General features: G+C 52.9%; 1 protein-coding gene across 4 annotated transcripts in view; it reads right to left on the bottom strand.

The window, feature by feature from the left end:
• PRMT8 (protein arginine methyltransferase 8) overlaps positions 1-21,284 on the bottom strand; it is a 121,035-nt gene that overhangs the window by 80,421 nt on the left and 19,330 nt on the right. The window lies entirely within an intron of this gene.

The raw sequence follows: 21,284 nt of genomic DNA on the forward strand, positions 1-21,284 counted from the left end.
TTGTGGAAAAAGATATAGTGGATCCTCAAAAAAATTTAAATTACAACATGATCTGGTAGTCCTATTTTTCATATGTACTCAAAATAATTGAAGTCAGGTCCTCAAATAGATACTTGTGTGTGTGTATGTACACATATATATATACTTATAGCAATATCAGTCACAACAGCAAAAATGTAGAAGCCAACCAGGTGTCCACTGACAGATAAGTGGATAAGCAACACATCAAAAATACTATTCCACCTTAAAAAGGAAGGACATTCTGGCCAATGTTACAGTGCGGTGAACTTTGAGAACATGACGCTAAGAGAAATAAGCCAGTGACAGAGACACACGCTGTCTAATTTCACCTCCAGGAGACACTCGGGGCAGTCCCAGCCATGAAGACAGGAAGGGAAACCGCTCAGGAGGGACCTGGGGGCGTTAGCGCTTAGTGGCTGCAGAGTCTCGGTGTTTCAAGACCTAGGGTCTGGGGTGGGGGTGGGAACGGTTGCACAGCAGGATCAAGAATCTGAAGATCACGGTCGCACACCTAAGAATGGCTAGGATGGTATGTTTTATGCCATGTGCATTTTACCCAAAATTTGTTTTAATGGAGAAAAAAATCTGCTAGAACAAGGAGGATAGATCTATCCCACGCTTTGGGTGGTTTGAACCCATGAAATAGCAGTCCTTGACTGCAGGCCTACAAAGTCTGGAAACAGCATTTCAGAATTCCCAACTCAAAGACTCTTAAGCATTCACCTGTCAAATTAACTCACTTGGTCCCCATGGAAAGAAGGGGCCATCAAAGCAGGAGGCACCTTTCTCTGAAGGGAGGAGAGAACCTCCACTTTGATTATGGCCCCTCCACTTTGATTATGGCCCTGTCTAAGTAAGGTCGGAGTTTGTGAACTCAAGAGGCTTCCATAGCCTTGACAGCTCATGACAAGAGCCTCAGGTGATTACTGACGTCATAAATAAGAGTGTCAATTGTTAAATCAACAACAGGAGTCACTGTGCACTTGCTCTCCATGTAGGACCTCTGTCCTTAATGTGTTATACTATGTGAATTAGCGGTAAAACTAGTCTTCAAACAATACTTTATACTTTGTGTGTCTGTGTGGGTGCACATCTGCCATCCCTCAGCGATCTGGGGTTCTGGACTCTGGTCCCCAAACTCCCACATCAGCATCGTATCTATGAGGCCAGGCAACTTCTCCACCCCACACCTGCTAGTCCAGCCTCTGCCACCTTGGCCTTCACTCTGCCCCTTGTACACCCCCAAACGAATTCCCACCCAGGCGCTCTGCACCAACCGCGTCCCCCAGTGAGTGATTCACTCTCACCCCACTCGGGGCTCTGTTCAAAGACGACTTTTTCCTGCCCCTGCTTCCACCACGTTCATTCTACAAACACCGGCAGTGAACGCTGTACAAACACCGGCAGCATCAGGCACGCACAAGCCGCATCCCAGCTTATAGGACTGTGCCTTGCACTGAGGGCGTGTTCAACCAATATTTGCTGAATGTATGAACGAGTGAAGGAGCAAATGACTGAATGGATGAATGAACGTTTCAACAAGCTGCCCGGGGGGGAGGGGGGTCAATGCCAAGGACATAGAGAAGCACAGGGATGTAGCAGCTAGGAGTCGCTCCTGGAGATCTACTCTCAGCCCAGTACTGACTGCTCCACCCCACAGAGCCCCCAGGGCACACGGTGAGGACAGAGGGGGGAGGGAGGAGAAGAGATGGCGGGAAGTGGAGCTTGCAGGCTTTGGGGTGGCTGGCTCTGCCGCTCCTCTTTCTGAGCGCACTTCTTAATACCTGGTGTCCCCCAAAAGGCTCTCTTCTGTAGGTTCTCCCTCAGCGCAGACCCCCCTGCTACCAGGCCTGGTCCAACTCCCCTGTTAAAGCTTACAGCCCTCCCACCCCCTCCAAAGCAAGGCTTGGTTCCCGACTGCACTCCCCAGGCTTAGCACAGTGCATCCATTCTCTGTGAATGTGGAAGGAATGACTGGACTGGTCAGGTGGACGGACGGACAGACAGCGCTGCAGAGGAGACGGAGCCTCGGAGGCTGTGGCTTCCCCTCCGGTCCCTGGTGTCAGCAAACACCGTGACTCGGGGCTTCCCTGCTGCTGGCGCTGGCCCCAGACAGGAGAGCAGACAAGTTTCCTCGAAGAAGTCCTTTCGCTCCCGTCCCTGTGACCGCGCCGGTCTGTTGCTCTCTTCCAGCCTCACATCAACATGCAAAGCAGGCCTGCCTTTCTGAATTCACCCTTGGGCGATCCCAATTGACAGTGACCGTGGCAAACAAGGCAGCCAGCTCTGCTGCCCAGACCTTAGGCTGAATGCGTTTTCACTGTTTCTTCATTTGATCTTCACGCTCACTTTCTGAAGAAATTACCTAGGAGCCCCATGACACAGAGAAGGAAAGCGGGGCCCAAAGTCAGTAAGTGGCTCAAGGTCATAGAGTTAGAAACGAAGAATCTGGATGCAAGCTTGGAGGAAAATTAGATAGAGATAGAGATAGAGATAGAGATAGAGATAGAGATAGAGATAGAGATAGAGGTAGAGGTAGAGGTAGAGGTAGAGGTAGAGGTAGAGGTAGAGGTAGAGGTAGAGGTAGAGATAGAGATATTTAAGACTTATTTTATTTACTCACTTCACAAGCAGAGCAAGAGAGAGAGAGAGATCTCACATCCATTGTTTCGCTCTCCAAACAGTCACAACACCCAGAGCTGAGTCAGGCCGAAGCCAGAAGCCAGGAACTCCATCCTGGTCTCCCACGTGGGTGGCAGGGGCCCGAGTACTTGAGCCATCTTTTGCTGCCATCCCAGACACATTAGGAGGCAGCTGGATCAGCAGCAGAGCAGCCAAGACTCAAGCGGACACTCTGATACCCGACGCCAGCCTCCAAGGCAGCAGCTTGACCCACGGCTCCACGACAGCAGCCCCAAACCTCCCGGAGTTTAATACAGCCTCGAGAGGCAGCTCCACAGTCAGGTCCCGGCATGTAGGTGGCCCCAGGATAAGAGTCCCCGCCTAGAGCGTCTTCCACTCGGATCATCACACGTAGGCTCCATGGGATTGTGCTCTAAATTCCCCTGTGGCGTCTTGCCATTTTCCCAACTGGACACAACTACTTGGCCCTGCTCATGAATCACCCCACCCTGGAATCCAGCCCAACAAATAACACAGCCTCACTATACAGACTCGTCAAGAGATCTTGGCAAAGAGTGAGGCCTACCGAGATCCTCAGCTGCAGACAAAGGACCACATGATGAGAAACGTCCCGCATTTGGATCCAGGAGCTTGCCAGATAGTCCAGTCCCAGCCTGGAGTCAACAAATGACTCTATGTCCTTGAGTCAACCCTCACCCTCTCTGGCCTTGCATTTCTAAATAGAAAGAGAACAGATTGGGTTAGATACAATGGAGCCCAAGTTTCAATAAGCAGCAGGTGCAGTGAGCCAGTGGAGGGAGCCAGTGTGGGTGACAACACCCCCTTGGGTGAACAGGGCTGATGTGGCAGGTGGAGAGTGGGTACCTCCTCCAAGTGTAGCCAGTGTCCCATGATGCTGTCTCTTGGTCAGATTTTTAAATATTGGCCTCTCTGAGGCCATCCAAGGGTAGATTTGGCCCATGTCCTCCCATTATTTATCACCACTACATTCAAAGCAAGAAAGCAGAAGCCCAGAGAAATGAGATCAGTGACACACACGCCCAGGGAAACAGGGACACTGCTCTGACCATGTGGAGAACCTGGGCTTCCAGAGGGTCACTGCCAGAGCCAAGGTCAAGGTGTGGGCCCTCAAGACAGCCTATTCCCCAGAGCAGGCTGGAGAATGCAGTCGACACTGCCAGTCCAACCACAGCAGAGGCTCCGTGGGTTCGGAGCCCATGAATTCCCTGGAGGAATGTGCTGGGCTTATACTCCCATGGCACAGTGGAGGTGCTGGGTTGGGTGGCAGCTCTCAAGCCAGCTGGTGTCCAACAGTATCACCTGGAGAACAGACTGTGGGGCCCACCCCGAGTCTCTGACCCAGCAGGTGCAGGCAGGGTAGAATCTGCACTTGCAACAAGCTCCTGGACAATGCTGCCCTGACTGGCCAGGGACCAGGCTGGCAACCGGGGTGGTGGTGGGGTGGCTAGGGCTCTGGACGATGACCACTTACATCTGAAACCAGCCTGGTGACCTTGGGGAACCAACTGAATCTGTGTTCAGCTTCCTTGTTCGTAGGGCAGGGATACTGTTGGTAAATACTCAAAGGATTGCTTAGGTTTAAACGAGATAGTCTGTGTCAGGGGCTTTGGAGAGTGCTTGGAGCCTAGGAAGGAGTGAATGACTTGGAGGATTCGTTTATAAATGGCACTTAGTGGAATGGAGTCTACAGCTGCAGTGCCTCAGGGTTAACAAAGCAGGAGCTCCACAGTGACTCCCAGGTGCAAAGAGACAAGGGGAGAGACGTTCCTGGAACCCAGAGACAGGCAGGGCTCCACAGAAAAGGCGGCATAAGTAATTTGGTTCAGGGGAAAAGCCAGTGACCAGTGACCCCATAGGGAAGGAGTCACCGTGAAGGAAGAACTGCTATGACCTTGCTCTCCTCCCTCCCCTGGCCTCCTGCCGGTGCTCCAGCTGCTGTGGTCCCACCAGCCAGCAGCCTGGGAGGGGCTGGGCAAGGGGCCTGGGAAGAGCATCCACTGCTTTGCAGGCAGAGCTCCGCAGAGCAGGGTGAAGCAGGACAGGAGTGGATGGAGGTGCAAACGGAGAACTCCATGCATCCAGTCGTCGCCTACCGCAACTTGCATGGAGTACACAGAGAGAGAAGGAGAGGCAGAGAGAGAGACGTCTTCCATCCGCTGGCTCACTCCCCAGTTGGCAGCAACAGCCAGAGCTGTGCTGATCCATCCGAGCACAGGAGCTTCTTCCTGGTCTCCCACACAGGAGACTATGGCTTTCCCAGGCCTTGGCAGAGAGCTGGATCGGAAGTGGAGCAGCCAGGACTCGAACCAGCGCGTATGGGATTCTGGCACTGCAGGCAGCAGCTTTACCCGCTATGCCACAGCGCCGGCCTCTAAACTGCTTTCTTTTTTTTTTTTTTTTTTTTTTTTTTTGACAGGCAGAGTGGACAGTGAGAGAGAGAGAGACAGAGAGAAAGGTCTTCCTTTGCCGTTGGTTCACCCTCCAATGGCCGCCGCGGCCGGCGCGCTGCGGCCGGCGCACCGCGCTGATCCGATGGCAGGAGCCAGGAGCCAGGTGCTTTTTCCTGGTCTCCCATGGGGTGCAGGGCCCAAGCACCTGGGCCATCCTCCACTGCACTCCCTGGCCAAAGCAGAGGGCTGGCCTGGAAGAGGGGCAACCGGGACAGAATCCGGCGCCCCGACCGGGACTAGAACCCGGTGTGCCGGCGCCGCTAGGCAGAGGATTAGCCTAGTGAGCCGCGGCGCCGGCCTCTAAACTGCTTTCTAGGGCTGGTGACTTTGGTGACCTTTCCTCACATCCTGGCTTTTGTCCGCAGAACCCTTGCAAGGGATGGATGATGGGAAAAGTGGCAGAGGGGCATCGGGGTCTTTCTACAAATACCCAGGTCCAGTGGCGTATGAGAGATCGGACAAGGAGAGAGAAGACTGCACCATGATGAGAGGGAACCACGTGTTCACTCAGCATTGCACAGGGGAGTGGAAAATTACAGAAGGAAACCCACAAGGGACCCTGGGAACCAGGGGGTCCTGTCCCCTGTCTTCAGGAATGATGCTACTCAGCAGACCCAAAGAGCCTCGGGGGCTTCCTGGGGCTTGCCTGGCCAGTGACTCGGTCTCAATATAAACTGCCCCCTGAAGCCAAGAGAGAAGGAAGCGTGAAACAGAGTTTTCTGTCCGGTAGGTACAGGCTCGATTTGGGTTAAATGTCAGAGCTCTACAAAGGAGGCGTCCAGAATCCCAAGGCGACTTTGTTGTGAGGGAAAGTGGAACACAGAGGGCACGCAAGCCTGCGTGACAACTTCTTTTTTTTTTTTTTTTTTTTTTGACAGGCAGAGTTAGAGAGAAAGAGAGACAGAGAAAGGTCTTCCTTCCATTGGTTCACCCCCCAAATAGCCACTACGGCCGGCACGCTAAGCCGATCCGAAGCCAGGAGCCAGGTGCCTCTCCTGGTCTCCCATGCTGGTGCAGGGCCCAAGCACTTGGGCCATCCTCCACTGCACTCCCGGGCCACAGCAGAGAGCTGGCCTGGAAGAGGGGCAACTGGGACAGAACCGGCGCCCCATCCGGGACTAGAACCCGGTGTGCTGGCGCCGCAAGGCAGAAGATTAGCCTAGTGAGCCGCGGCGCCGGCCATTAGACAATTTCTGAGAGGATCTGGTGATACAGGAGGGGACAGTGAGGGGACAGAGCGATGTCTTGTACAAGAAACTCCCAGAAAGTCGCCTGTGGATCCAGGCACCTGCCCAGCTTCACGCTCCATCATAGTCTTGGTCCTTCCTCCTCCCCAAGGAGAAGACTGCATAGTAAACGCAGAGCGACTAAGGACCTCCAAGTCCTCAGCCCTAGGATTTGCAGTGCTCTTGGGGCCAAAGATCAGACTCGGAAGAGATCTGTCCGTAGGAAGTAAGTTGCAGAGCCTGGACTGTAATCCCTGGATCTCGTGAACCCCATCTCCACTAGGACCAAATGAAAGGGAGAATGGTGACCCCTTAAGACACAATCACCCTGCATTAACCATCTGAGCAAGTCCCCTCTGCCTAAAATCCATCCATTCTTTCCTTCGACCAGCATCTACTGAGCCATTCAGAGTCTAGGTATTGGGCTACAATGTGGAGAGTGCACAGACGAAGAGCAGAAGCTGGGACGCCAGGTACAGTGGCCCGGCGAGAGGCTGAGGGTCTGCTCTAAGGCAGTGTGGACAGAGGAGAAGGAAGGAAGCGGTATCATGGGAGGAGAAGTGGCAGGATCTTGTTATCGGAGGCTGGGGAGGTGAGAGTAAGAGGCCTCTGGTTTATGCCTTGCTTCTGGCTAGGGTAACGGGGAGAACGGCCACGTCCCTCATAGAGACAGAGCGAGAAGCAGATGAATACACTGGGGGAACAGGTAAGAGCCCAGTTTGTCATGCGGAATGTGAAGTCCTGCAGAACACTGAGGAAGAGAGATCCAGCTAGAAGCGAAAGTCGGAACATCCCAAGACATGGGAGAAGATGAGATCTTGCGGGACAGAAGCATCCACACGAGAGTTGGAGGGAAAACAGACGTGGGAGAGGCAGAAGGGAGTGGGGCTTAGCAACCCAAGGAGCACAAGGCATCAAGCCAATTGCAACAACCAGTGGTATTTGGTACCATTGATGGGTCCAAGGAGAGTCACTGCAGTGAGTCACACAGGGGTCTCCATGGCTGGTCGCAAGAGCCCCATCAGAGGAGGGTAACTGCAGGGATGGCCGCAGAATTATCACGCCCCCCAAACTCCAGTGTGGAACTTTGCTGGCAGCACCAACCCTGGTACCCAAAGGAATCCAATGTCTTGACTCAGGCCTATATCCCGGGAGATGAGCCAGGCCCCAGCACGATGGAAATAACCGTGCAAACCTGCACACAGGAAGGCAATGAAGAAGAGCCTGAACAATGTGAAATCTTCCCTTTCTTTTTCCCTCACTCCTTTTCATATTCAGAGCAGGTTGGATCTTTGACGCTCCAGGAAGACAATGCATCCATTGCCAGGTCAAGCGGGCACAGAAAGAACGGCTTCCTGAGACTGGATTCTCGCCAACATCCAGGCTCACAAAGGCCAGAGCCACCACCAGGATGATGAGCCCTGCTTACTCTCCCCTGCACGAATAACACGCAGCTACCATGAGCAGGTGTTTGGTTGAGCGGTTAATATGCCTGCATGCCACATCATGGGCCCCATCCCCATCTCCGGCGCCTGGCTCCAGCTTCCTGCTAAGGCAGACCCTATGAGACAGCAGTGATGGCTCGAGTGGTTGAGTTTCTATCACCCGCAAGGGAGAACCAGTGCCTTTGAGGAGTGAATGAGCATATGAAAGTATCCCTGCCTTCTATCTCGCAAATACATTTTTAAAAATAAAGCAAGAGATACTGCTCTTGGGAGCGTGGAAGTGTATGCCTGGGAATGAGAGAACGGAGGAGAAAGCTGAGCCAACAGGTAGAGAGCAAAGGGGAAGGCAGAGTTTCTGGAAAAAGATTCACTCTTAGACAAATAATTGCCCGCAGGCCGCTCACCCCTTACACACATGGTTCAAGTCAGAGCCCCAGCAGAGTTCAACTGCTCGCCGAGCCAAAGCTTAGCCCGACAGCACCTCCTTGCTTTTCCCGAAACCTCTGCTCCCTGTGCCATTTGCTGCCTAGGGGGAAAACGTCTCACCATTTTTGCCAGCATAAGTTTAGCTCCCGTGGGTTTTGGGAAAGGAAGCCAGGCGAGGGGTGGCAAGAAGCTCATCTCCAGTACCACTGACAGCTCAGTGAGGGGAGATAGACGTCAAGTCGCACTGGAAACACTCACGGTGTCAAGTTCATAATGGAGAAGTTTGAGATTTGCACACACAGCACCTCCCACATTTTGAAACTGTCCCTGCGTCCATTGTCTCCATGTACATAAAGGACAACGTCAGACCGTGAGATAGATGGGGGTCATCCCACTCATTTTCCAGATGGGGCCTACGGCAGCAGAGGTCAGGATCGCGGATTCCGGCTCTCGGTTTCTACTTCTGCTATGTTACCTGGTAACAGGGGAGGGTCTGAGGAACTGGAAAGAATGGCCAAGGAAAGTGGAAGCAGCTCCTCCTTGGGGCTCAGGACGGATCCCCACTGCCTTGTCTGTCATGTCATGTGGGATGGACTCAAAGAGCCCTAAGACTCTGGATCTCTGATGCTGAAGCAATGCTGCAAGACGCAGGGGAGCTGGGGTGCAGGCTCGGCAGAGCTCTGGATGAGCCTCCAGGAAAAGTCCCCAGGGCTGGCACTGGGGACAAAGCCCCAGGGCCCTGCAGGCCTGGCAGCCCAAGCCATTGGTCTGAGTGTCTTTACTTCCTGGGGTAGGGAGCACCTTATTTTTAATCTTATAAACAGTAGAGCAAACAGCAGTGCCTGACTCAGAGCAAGCATAGATGAAGAGGGCTTGGGCCACGTGGAGAGCCGGGGTCACCCCACTCTGCAGCGCAGGAGCTGCAGCCCTGAGTATGGAGTTGATTGGGGACTTTAGTTACTTGGTAACAAGCAAGATGAGATGGCAGGAAGAGGGATGGGTCGGAAGGAAGCCATAAGGATTCCAAAGGGGATGCTGTGAGTCTGCAGTACTTACAAACATCTCAGTGGAGCGTCCTCTGGTCAGACAGACAGGCAGAGCCGAGCTCAAAAGACAATCTGGGTGCCGGCGCCGTGGCTCAATAGGCTAATCCTCCACCTTGCAGCGCCAGCACACCGGGTTCTAGTCCCGGTCGGGGCGCCGGATTCTGCCCCTGTTGCCCCTCTTCCAGACCAGCTCTCTGCTGTGGCCCGGGAAGGCAGTGGAGGATGGCCCAAGTGCTTGGGCCCTGCACCCCATGGGAGACCAGGAGAAGCACCTGGCTCCTGCCTTCGGATCAGCGCAGTGTGCCGGCTGCAGCGCGCTGGCCGCGGCGGCCATTGGAGGGTGAACCAATGGCAAAGGAAGACCTTTCTCTCTGTCTCTCTCTCTCTCACTGTCCACTCTGCCTGTCAAAAAATTAAAAATAAAAAAAAAAATAAAAGACAATCTGGGTTGCTGCTCTGAGTCTGAGATTCATCTCCACTTAAACCCAGGATGAAGCCCAGAGCACGCACAAGGTCCCCCAGAGACAGGGTGTGTAGTAAGAGAAGAAGGTGACTCAGTACCCAGCGCTGAGCAAGACCCTGGCTTCCAAGCTACACAGTAAGGGATTCATATCACAGGTGGGCATTTGGCATAGTGGTTAGGATGCCACTAGGGGTACCTGAATCCCATATCAGAGTGTCTGGGTTCAAGTCCTTGCTTGGCATTGGATTCCAGCTTCCTGCTAACACACACCCTGGGGGATGGCAGTAACAGCTGAAGTAGTTGGTACTGCTAGCCACATGGGAGACCTGCATTGAGTTCCTAGCTCCTGGCTTTGACCTGGCCCAGCCCCAGCTGTTGTGGGCATTTGGGGCATGAGCCAATGGATGGTTGAAGCAATGCATGTTAACAGAGAACTTTTCTCGATTAGGACTCGGTCTGTATTTCCAGCAATCTATACACACCTGTGGAATTATCTGCTTGAGCCTCCTTGGAGAATTGCAGTCATAACTGCTTGTCAGAGAAAGATGAAATCCTTGTATTTAGCGGGACTGTGGGAATTACAGCCCTTCATTTTCTGGGCTGCCCAGCCTTGAAAGGCTACCACCTTACTTCACTCCGGAAGAGATTATCTTTCACATACAATAGAGCCACAAAGGGGGCCCTAATTGGCGAATTTGCTAATAGCCCTTCCCTTTATGGCAGCATTAGCCCAATTTGCTCTTGGCTGTACCACTCTCAGGCCACACACACACACACACACACACACACGGTGGATAGGACAAGGGATTTGTGGCCAAGAGGACTGGGAGTTTAACTAGGTAATTAGACATTGCGTTTGTCATGTGAACCTGCCACATGTCCCTACCTCAATCTCGCCCTGGCTCTCCTCCCCCATGCCTCAGTTTCTGTCGGCAGGAACAATGGGGAAGGAAGCTCCCCTCCCTCCACCTGGCAGCCAACAGGCAGGAATGGAGTTCTCTTCCCAGGAGCAAGGCTTGGGGGTGGCATGGGACACCTCCATTGGGAAGTCTGCCCGCCAGTGACTGGCACTCCCTGGCCCCCGTGGCTCTCACACTGGCAGGAACTCAGTGTGGCCTCACTTTCATGTTACACATGTGGCCAAACACTCTCAGAGCTGAGTGTGAGCTGGGAGGCAGGGAGCCAGCCCGAGGGTCACAGAGGATCTTCGCTCCTCCTGCAACACATTGCGTGGGGAGCAGTAGATCCCTAAGCAGGGGCACCGGACAGCACTGCCCTCGGCTGTCTCCCTGGTCCTGCTGTCTCACGTGAGCATGACCAGTCTCCCCTCAACACCTTGGCTCTCGCCTCCACCAGCGCTGACTCTATATTGTCGCTAATAAGGTCTTTTATTTCTGTTTCCTCTCTGGGACATCACCAGGTAAACCCAGATTACTAATAATAGCTACTCCTTCTCAGGCATCGGCAAGTGCCAGACACATGCCTGGTGTGCACAATAACCCCATCCGATAAAGCGCCGTCACTCACGTCCTTGTGAAACCCAGCCACAGGTAACCAAAGTGCTGCCGAAAATCAAGCTAACACCTAAAAACAGCTGAGGTCAGAACCCAGCGCCTGCCCTCTTAGGTGCCACGCAAAACTACCTTGAGCCAAGAAATCAACAGCCTACAGAGTTGAATTGTTGGGAAGGAGCCAAGAGATTCATTGACTCCCCCGCCACCGCCCCGAGAATAACCCTTCTAATGAGCTATTAACAGGCCCACATCTACCACAACAAGAGTTCCTCTGGAAACTATGCAGCAAGTCCCCCCAGAAAGGGAATCTTCCCACGGATCCTCTCACAGGTCCAATCAATTATAGGTCCCTTTTCCACGTGTGGAAATTAACCAGTGTCTTCCCAAATCTCCAGGTGGGTGGGAGCTGGTGTGGGGAAAAGGTAAGGACAGCTGGAGGTAGGAGGTGAGGATGAAAGAGAGGAGGGAAAGCCCTTCTAATGGCAGCGCGCACTCCAACTCCAATGGCGTTCCAACTGCTGGGAACCTGCTCCCCACTCTCGGCCAGGATAATTACCCGTTGTCAGGGTCAGTGTTCACAGCTGCAAAATGGAACTGGTAAGAGCTGCTCTGAGGTTGGATGATAAAAATTAACAGTAAAATACGTTCTCAAGGATTTATTTCACTTTAGTGTATTAAATGGAGGATATTCTCACGTCCCATAAGTTTTAGCTATGCCGAAGTGCCCGACTCCATTACTTGTTTTCTTAGGTGCATCCTTAATTAATGATAAAACGCGTTCTCAAGGAATTACTTTCTTTTAATGTATTAAGTGAAAGATATGCTTATGCTTCATAAGTTATAGTTATGTCTAAGTGTTCACAAATGATGCTTCTTTAAAGTTAATTGTTTCTAAAAAAGAAGAAGAAGAAGAGAAATTAACCTCCAGATGCAATGACTTTGAACAGCCCTTGTCTCTGCTCTTGAGGAACAGGTTGTGTGTGTGTGCAAATTGTCGAACTCTTTACTTAGTATAGAGCTGGTCTTCTGTGTACAAAGTTATGTGAAAATGGATCTTAGTGGAGAATGGGGCTGGGAATGGGAGAGGGAGGAGGAGGAGGGGTGGTAGTGTGGGTGGGAGGGCGGGTATGGTGGGAAGAATCACTATATTCCTCAAGTTGTACTTAGGAAATGCATGAAGCTTGTATTGCTTAAATAACATTTTTTGGGGGGAGGGGGAAGAGCTGCTCTGTATTGCTATGTGAATTAAATAAGGCAATTCTTACAAAAGGGCTTTGCATTGTGCCCAAAGCATAGTACAGATAGAGATAGCTCTTGTTGTTCTCAGTGTTGCTACTGCTCAAGGAAAAGGCTGTATGACAGCCCCTGGGGAGCCAGCAGGAAGAGAGCCAAGGAAAGAGATTAAGGCAGAAAAGTCCACAGGAATGGGCTTGGCAACTCCCCTGGGGTCTACTGTTGTGTGTGTTCATCACTCATCAGCCATCTTCTACCCACGCCTATTACAGGTCGGGCATGGGCTGGGGGATGCTGAGAACTATATCGTGTCCCCCCCACACCCCCTCCCCACAAAGGATGCCTGGAAGTCTTAACCCCTCATGCCTATGAATGAGACCTCATTTGGAAACAAGGCCATTGCAATCAAGTTAAGATAAGGCCAAACTGGATTAGGCTAGCTTTTACTACTCCTGCCTTTATAAGACACGGGGAAGAAATAGATGGGATTATATGAGTGGTTTCCTTATTAGAAGTAAAGAAGAAAAACACACACATGGGAGAATGTCACTTGATGATGGAGACGGAGGCAGAGACTGGAATGACAGGTCTACATGGCAAGGAGTACTCAGGATAATTGGCAACCACCAGGAGCAGGGAGAAAGGCAAGAACAGATTGTCCTGTAGAACCTCCAGAAGGAACCAGCCCTAAAAACACCTGGATTTCAGATTTCTGTTTTCCAGAACTGTGAAGGAATAAATTTCTGTTGTTGTAAGCCACCCTGTTCATGGTACTTTGTCACAGCAATCCCAGGAAGCTTGGTATAGGTGATCAAACTGTCAAGACAAATTTAAAGTTTGGAGTTCATCTCCTGAAATCTTGCATTCATTTCATCCCAGTAAAGCAGCTGGAGGAGTGTCCAGGCTTAAAATCGATAGCCATGGGTCGGATTCCAAAGAGGAGGACTTGCTTAGACAAGGGGATTTTTTTCCTGGTCCACCTACTAGGACTCCAGTCATGGGGATGTCCCAGATGAGTAGGGCGAGTGGGGTGATGATTGTCCTTGCGCAACTCATGCCAGGTCTCACCAGGACTCTGTCGCAGGGTGCAGCAGGGAGGGCTGTGAACGTGACCCTGCAAGACAGCGGCAGAAGCCAGAACAGTAGGCCTGGAGGCCTACAGAAGGTTGCTGTGCCTTCCTGAGGTGTCTTCTATATCCCTTCCCTTAGCCTCTCTACCCTTTTGCTTCATACGTGGACACTTCAAAAAGTTCATGGAAAATGGAATGAAGGATAAGATATTTTGATGCAAAGTCTCTTTGAAATCCATGCATGGTTTTCTCGTCACACATTGACCATGAACTTCCGAAGATCCCTTGGATGCAGAAGTTTCACGGAGTTTTTGCACCAAACTAAACTTATCTTCTGATTCCATTTTTCACAAACTGCCTGAAATACCCTCATATTTTGAATTTCCATTCTGGTCTTTCTCAAGCCTTCACCGCCTGGTGGACTGGAAAAAGCCTGGGTCTTCATGGCTGGAAAACCAGGTTTTGTGTCTGAGCTGCATCCAGTAACACCAACTTTGTTCACTTCGTTTTCTTGGTTTGTCCAATGGGGATAACATGTGACCCCCAGTGTTACATATGATGGGATAAATACATAAAGTGAGCATTGTGAGTGCAGTTTGAAAAAGAGACAGCTCCCTCCAGGCATAATTCCCAGATCTTACGTAGAGAAGCACTGGTTGTGACCAGTAGAGATCAGGATATAACTGAACATCAGCACAGAGCAACACAAATAACGAATCAGAGGTGATATTTAAGGGAGGTGTAAACACACTGGCCCAGGAACAAACCAGGTGTGTATACCAGCACCGAGGAGCTCTGTGATAAATGATCAGTGTCCCTATCGCTTTGTTTAAATGGCTTGAATTTCTCTCCAGCTCTAAGATTCTAGGACTTTACGAAAATGCACACATCAAGCTGTTGGCACTTATAAAATTAGACTTTAAAAAGATATCTTTACTTATGGGTCACCTATTACAAATCTGGAAAAAGCTATTATGCTTGAGACAAGTGGAGGAAGTACAGACACGGGATGTGAGAAGGACCTGACGGGCAGGATAATACAGGAGGGACAAACTTCCGGCACTCCTCTCGCAGCTCCTCCTGTTAGAAGGCTAACGCCAGGATGCCAGAGAAAGATTCATATTGTGGAAAAACTAATAAAGATGGTGGGACTGCCTAGTACAGCCCCAAATGGAAAGGTAACTTCCAGTTTTTATCTCTCTCTTTTTAAAGATTTATTTGTTAATTTTAAAGGCTGAATCAGAGAGAGAGAGAGAAAGAGAAAGAGAGAGAGAGAGAGAGAAGTAGTCTTTCATCTGTTGGTTCACTGCCCCAAGTGGCCACAATAGCCAAGAACCAGGAACTCCACTCTGGTCTCCCCTGGAGGTAGCCAGGATTCAAGTACTTGGGTCATCATCCACTGCCCTCCCAGGTGCATTAGTAGGGAGCTGGATCAGAAGCAGAGCAGCCAGGATTCAAACCAGCGTTCTACCATGGGATGCCAGTAGTGCAAGTAGCAGTTTAATCTGCTGCACCACATCAGCCCGCATTTTTCTTTCTAAAAAAGGTTTTTATTTATTTATTGGGGCACAGACAGGCAGAGTTCCTATCCTCTGCTTGTTTACCACCACCCACTCCACCATCACCAAACGCCCACTATGACTGGGGCTGGGGCTGGGGCTAGATCAGGCTGAAACTGGATGCCAGGAACTCAATCCAGGTCTCCCATGTGCTTGGCAGAAACTTAACTACTTGAGCCATCACTGCTGCCTCCCAACACCTGCAATAGCAGGAACTAGGAGCCAGGCCCTCAGCTATGAGCCACCAGGTGGCAAACAACCACCCCTCCTCTCCTTTTTGGCATAAGATAAACTAAGATGATTCCGATTGCCACAGAAAAGATTAAGTTCAGACAGCTTCTCGGCTAGTGAGATGCTCAGGGAGTTTGGGAAATCACCGTCTCTGAAGCTTTCTAATGGGTAGGCCAAGTGGCCAGCTATAAGTCTGGGGTGGCGTGTGGCCAGCTATAAGTCTGGGGTGGCGTGTGTCCAGAGACAGAGGCATGGACAGAATGACCTTTTGCAGGTCCCTTCTTGCCTGGGCTCACTCTACCCTTGGACCAAGTCAGTGGACGACCGTGCAACCTGCCAGTTTTTCACACACACACACAACAGCTGCTTGAAGTTGCCGTGGCACATCCTGGTGCTGTCATGCCACCCATTTTGTTTTCCCGGTTGGCATGGTAGATTTCAAGGTATAAGTAGTGTTTTTACAGAATTGTGCAATTCCACACCGGTATGTGATAATTGCTTCATGCTGCAGTTAGCAAAGAGGGTGAAATGAAACCTACCCCTGAATGAAGACCAGAACGTCATGTTCCATCCTCTTGGATGGCCAAAAGCCAGTTTAGGACATTAAGGACTCGCATGAGCCAAATTTGCCAGGAAAAAAAAAAATGTGGGCATCTTCTTAATTTTCCTGAAGACTGGAATCAGAGTTTGCTGAGGGAGGAAGAATTGGACTATGGGTTTCTGGGTCATCCTTTGGAGAAATGAAATGGGAGGGTTCTGCACACGTATGACAAGGCCCCTAAAAGGCAGCAGGAATGACACTCGCTGAGTGAGTGCTTTACCGGGCCCAAGGCAATGTGCCAAGCCTTTGTATGGACTGATCTAGTTCACGGTCACAACAACCTTTGCAACTCGGTCAATGTCACAATGCACCTACCAAGCCCAGAGCCAGATTCAAAACCAGGCCATCTGGCTCCAGAGCCTGTATTAGACATGAGGACCAAGGACGCAGGCCTTCCTCAGAGAGGTGGACCTGGGCCCTGCCTACCCCTCCGAGGTCCCCTGCCCTTCGTGTAACAGGACTATGCTGAAAGTAACATCCATTAGACAAAACAACCAAGACACAGCATTCCACAAGTCCGCTTCCTCTGCCCCAGGACTCAAACCGCATTAATTGGGTACCTACCCCTAACTCCACTGCCCTATTGTAGCATTTCCCCCAATCCATAATTCTTCTCTCTCTCTCTCTAGCCAGCAGGTCAACAGAACAATCCAGAAACAGTTTCCAAAATGACTCTTTGAGAAAACTGGTTTCTCGACTCCTGGGGGCACTCCTTTGAGGTGATAAAACCCTAATCAGGGAGTCATCACCATAAATAATGCACCAGGCTTTCACAGAATCCATTGGCAAAAAGGCACAGCCAGGAGCCATCACCCCCCCTCCAAGGCTCCTAAGTGGGCATTGTGATTAATCCGCTGATCTGCTATTCAGTTGAACACCCCATAGTAGGAATCCGTGGTCCCCGAATGTTGAATATTGAATACTGCGGTGAATAACCAAGATGTGCCTGTGCTGTGAGTGGCCACAGCACCTCCATTCTCAGAAGCATCACACATTTTGCGTTTTAACAGTCCACAATAGCACAGGTACAGCAGAGGAGTGGGAGACAGGCACCCCGATTCTCAGAAAGTCCCGAGTGGCTAAAACCCAGGATACTAAAGACTATGTTCAGAATCACATGGATCAATTCAGTCAACAGTTATTACTTACTGCGTGTCAGATGCAGTGTAACAACAGGGTATACTTAAATTTAAAAAAAAAAAAAGTTCATTACCAGCTGGAGAAACAGACAAAGAGCCAATTATCTCACAACAGGGAAAGTCAGGCTTTAGGAATGAGTAAGAAGGAGCAATCACTCTCCCTGGAGAGAGAAGGTAAAAGGCAGATCTGGGAAGGCTGCCCAGAGGAGGTGACATTTCTTTCCCTGGGTCTTATGGGTGGGGGAAGCTCCTTTCCTGAAACACTGAGAAGAAAAGAGCAGCAAGGTAGGAGGAGGGAGGCGCGTGCAGAAATGCCTGCAGGTGGGAAGCCAGAGTCTTCTCAGAGAATCACGCAGGGTGGCTACAAAGGGCCTTATGCCAAGGCAGTTGGGCTTTATCCTGTATCTTGTAGGCAATGGGGCAACATCGCAAGTTTTTGAAAGAGATGTCTGGTCAGCAGCTGGTTCATGTTTCCAAAAGCCAAGCCAAGCAATAGTGATGGCGAGGCTGGATGTGAGAAGAGAGCCCTGGAACGGGGGCTGGAGCCTCAGCGGGGGCCGAGGGGAAGACCTAAAACCCGAAGCCTTGGGGCCCTGAGGAGGAGGGTGGGGCTGGGGGCATTACAGACCTTGCAGAAAGCTTTTCTGGATGCCTGGCGCTTTGGATTGGGGAGGATGTGGCTCTGGCCTCACACACTTGAACCCCAAGGTCAGTTATTGACAGCGCTGGGCGGATCCAATTGTGGTGTCTAGGAGGTGGGTCTACGGAAGGCTTAGGTCATTGGAGGCATGTCCCCAGAAGGGTAGTTCTTGGGAGAGGGTTGCCTTCCAAAGCCAAGCTCCACCTAGCTCCTCTCTCTCTCTGTTTCCTACACACACACACACACACACACACTCCACCACAGCCACCATTCAGCCTCACCATACACCCAACCAGCAGGACCGTGGACCTCCAAAACTATGAGCCAAAGCAAAACTCCTTCCTGCGTGACTAGCTTCTTTGGGGTGTTTGTGACAATGCTGAAAAGCTGACCAACACCTCTGGGAGCAGGGGAGGTGGCGGACCTGGGCTGGCGGTGGCCTCTCGGGAAGCAGTGGAGCACCCCTGAGGGAGTCAGAGAGAGTGTAGGCAGAGCGAACACTGCTTCCTGTCCACTGTGTGCCAGGGGCTGGCCTGGCATCTCCGGACATCCCACGCTGACCCTGAACCATAGAGTGAATGGACCTGAGGTCAGCACCAGGGCCACCCAGTGCCAACCGCACCCACCAGCTGTGTGCCCTGGAGGCCCATGTGTCCTAGCTGCTCCTCTGGGGAGGGAGGCTGTCATCAGAATGTAGGTGGCTTCTACTCCTCACTTTCTCCTACCTGCCAATGGCTGGTGTATCTGCACCCCCCCCACCTCCTGAAAGAACACCTTCCCTGCCCTCTCCTGGCCTCTCTCCTTCCAAAGGATCCCTCCCCTCCCACTCCTCATCTACTCCCATTCACATGTGGGAGAAGTAGCAAGGGTTGGACAAAGACCAATGAATCACAAGTGGAGGCAGTGTGGGTAACATACCCAACCCAGCTGACGACTTTCAGAAATTGCCGGAGCTCACTCGGCCTCTCCATGTCCTCCACTATGAAATGGGGATGAGAAACCAATACCAGCCCTCCCTTATCTCACAAGGCTACTGGGAGGAGGAAATGAGATTAAGAGCTTGCAAAGAAAACAAAAACAGCAACAAAAGGCCAGAAGAGGTGCTAAGGGGCTGTCCATCGTATCAGGACACCTATGGCTCCTGGTGCCCAGTGCTGGATCCACACGGGTTGAATTAAGAACAAGGGCCCCACACACATACAGAGGTGCCCTGGCCTCCTCTCCCTCGCCATAAGGGCAGGCAAACCCACAGCACCCCACTTTTGGAAGTACCGCTCCAGTCCTGGCTTATTCCAAAAACAGCCAGTTCCTGGAGGAAAAACCAAGAGAGATAGTCACGCTGCCTGGATACCTCCGCCCCGCACGTTTGACCGAGTCTCGGTTGCCCCCTTTTTCCCCGGAGGTTGCTAGGAACTGAACCTCGCACCCACCCCGACTCACTCCCCTCCCAAGAGTCCCAGATGGGTCTGTTTCTCGCCGCACCCTCCTGCACCCTCCCCCCGCCCCGTCTCCTGCACGCGGAGTGATTTTTTTTTTCTCGGCGGCCTCCACTGCTGTTTTCATTGATGCCTTGAGCAAAGCTGGCAAGTGCGACTGCTGAGAAGCGGGAGCGCGGAGCGGCGGGGGAAGCAAGTAAAAATAGCCTGGCGCGCGTAGCTCTGCCTGCTCTGATCGCCTCTAACCCTCGCCGAGGTGCGGAGCGCAGCCGCCGCCGCTGCTGCGGAACCTGGCACGGGTCTGCACCCAAACCCATCACTGGGCTGACCGAGCTTAGGCACTCGCCAAAACTTTCGTTAGACAATCAGTCACGCGTGGCGTGGGGTGCGGTGAAGAGGCGGGGAGGGGGGGAGGGTAGCGCCTTCTGGCTCTCAGCGCTCCAGCCACCTGGCTGCAGGGAGTGCTACGTGCCGCCTAGCTCCACGCTTCGCAGACACGCGGCCTTGAGCCTCTGAGCTATTTTTAGAAAGTTCCCGGGCAAGTGGTCAAGGGGGGGAGAGGAGGGTAAGGGGGCGGGGCCTGCAAGACTGGCTTTGCTCGGAGACCAGGAGCCTTGCACCCGATACACACCGTGCTGGGTGTCTGCTATCTCGTGGGGGTGGGGAAGCGTCCGGGAGACCGCGAGCACCCTGACTTCGCCCTAACCCACAGGGGAGGCGTTAGCCACTGGATGCCCCCACGCTTCTAAGCCCCAGGCGTGTTTGGCAAGCGACAGTTGCTAGATGCATGCTGCTTGTGGCCGCTCAGAGAATGGGGGATTGTTAAGGCTTTTCTGCTTACGTTGTGGGGTAGGGGTTAGCTGCAGAGTTAAGAGCTGAAAGAAAGAAGACCGGGCAGGGTCTCTGCACCTTTTTGCATTCAGGCGAGACAGAAGGGACGATCCCCGCGCCACACCCCCATCCCCGCCCCCACGCTGCATATGGGTAACCATATGTGAGATGTGCGGCAGCCCCGCCAGACACCTAGCTATTAATAGAGCCCCGAGGTTTGCTCTGTGTCTTTTTCCTGCCACCGAGTCAGGGGTGGTGGGCACACACATAGCCCACCCCGCCCCCGCCTGGGCGCACCGTTTCTCCGGGAAGGTAAGGGGGCTGCCCACGCGGATCCCCTTCGTGACTACAGGTGCCCAGAGCCCATGGAAGAGTCTTTTTTTTTTTTTGTAATGACAACGGGGTCAGAGCGAGGCCAGGGGACACTCCGGGCAGACGCAATGCCCAGCAGGGCTTTCTGCGGCCCAGGGCTGACTCGAGAGCAGAGGCAGGGTAGCTACTGGGTGGTCGAAGGTGGGGGGCCCAGAGAACACTCAGCGGAGCCAGAGCGACCCTGGCCAAGGATGCGGCGGGACAAGGCGGCTGCGGACCCACCGCTCGCTGCAGCCGGCGGCGCGCAGCCCCCACCGCCCGCTCAGGCTCCGCTGCGGCAGGAGCGGGCGCTGTCCCTGGTGCTGACGGTGGCCGAGGCCGGCGCGCCCTCCCCGGGAGGAGCAACCCCGAGGAGGCTCCGACAGGCTGGGATAGCAGACCTCTCTCCGGTCCTCTCCGGGGCTGGAGGGGTCTGGGGAAGGTGGCCAAATCCTAGCAGCGCCCCGGCCCCCGCAGCCCGGAGCTCTCCGCGGTGCTGCAGGGACCGAGAGCTCGGGTGATGACAGGAGCTTGAAGGGTCGAGCTCCAGGCAGTGGCAGGAGATGGTCAGGGCGCCCGGGGGGCAGCGTCCCTGGCCCCGGGGTCACCCGCCCTAGCTCTACGCGAAGCCGGGACCCGGGAGCCCTAGCGGAGCCCAGAGGAGAGGGCAGGGGAACGCGGCTGCCCTGGGTTTGGAACTTGGGGGAAGGGGACAGGAGCAGTGGTGGCAGGAGGGGGTGACGGGGTGAGAGCGACTCTTTTGCATTTTCAAGAGGGAGGGGACCTGAGACATGCACTGCCCCCCCCAACACAGACAACACACACACACACACATACACACACACACACACATACACGAACGGCCGGCAGCGGCAAGCGGGGTGCAGCCGGGAAAGTTTGGCACCAGGTGCAGCGCGGCGGCGGCGGCGGCGGCGCGG

The sequence above is a fragment of the Oryctolagus cuniculus genome, chromosome 9 (genome assembly GCF_964237555.1).
Source record: "Oryctolagus cuniculus chromosome 9, mOryCun1.1, whole genome shotgun sequence".
NCBI lineage: Eukaryota > Metazoa > Chordata > Mammalia > Lagomorpha > Leporidae > Oryctolagus > Oryctolagus cuniculus.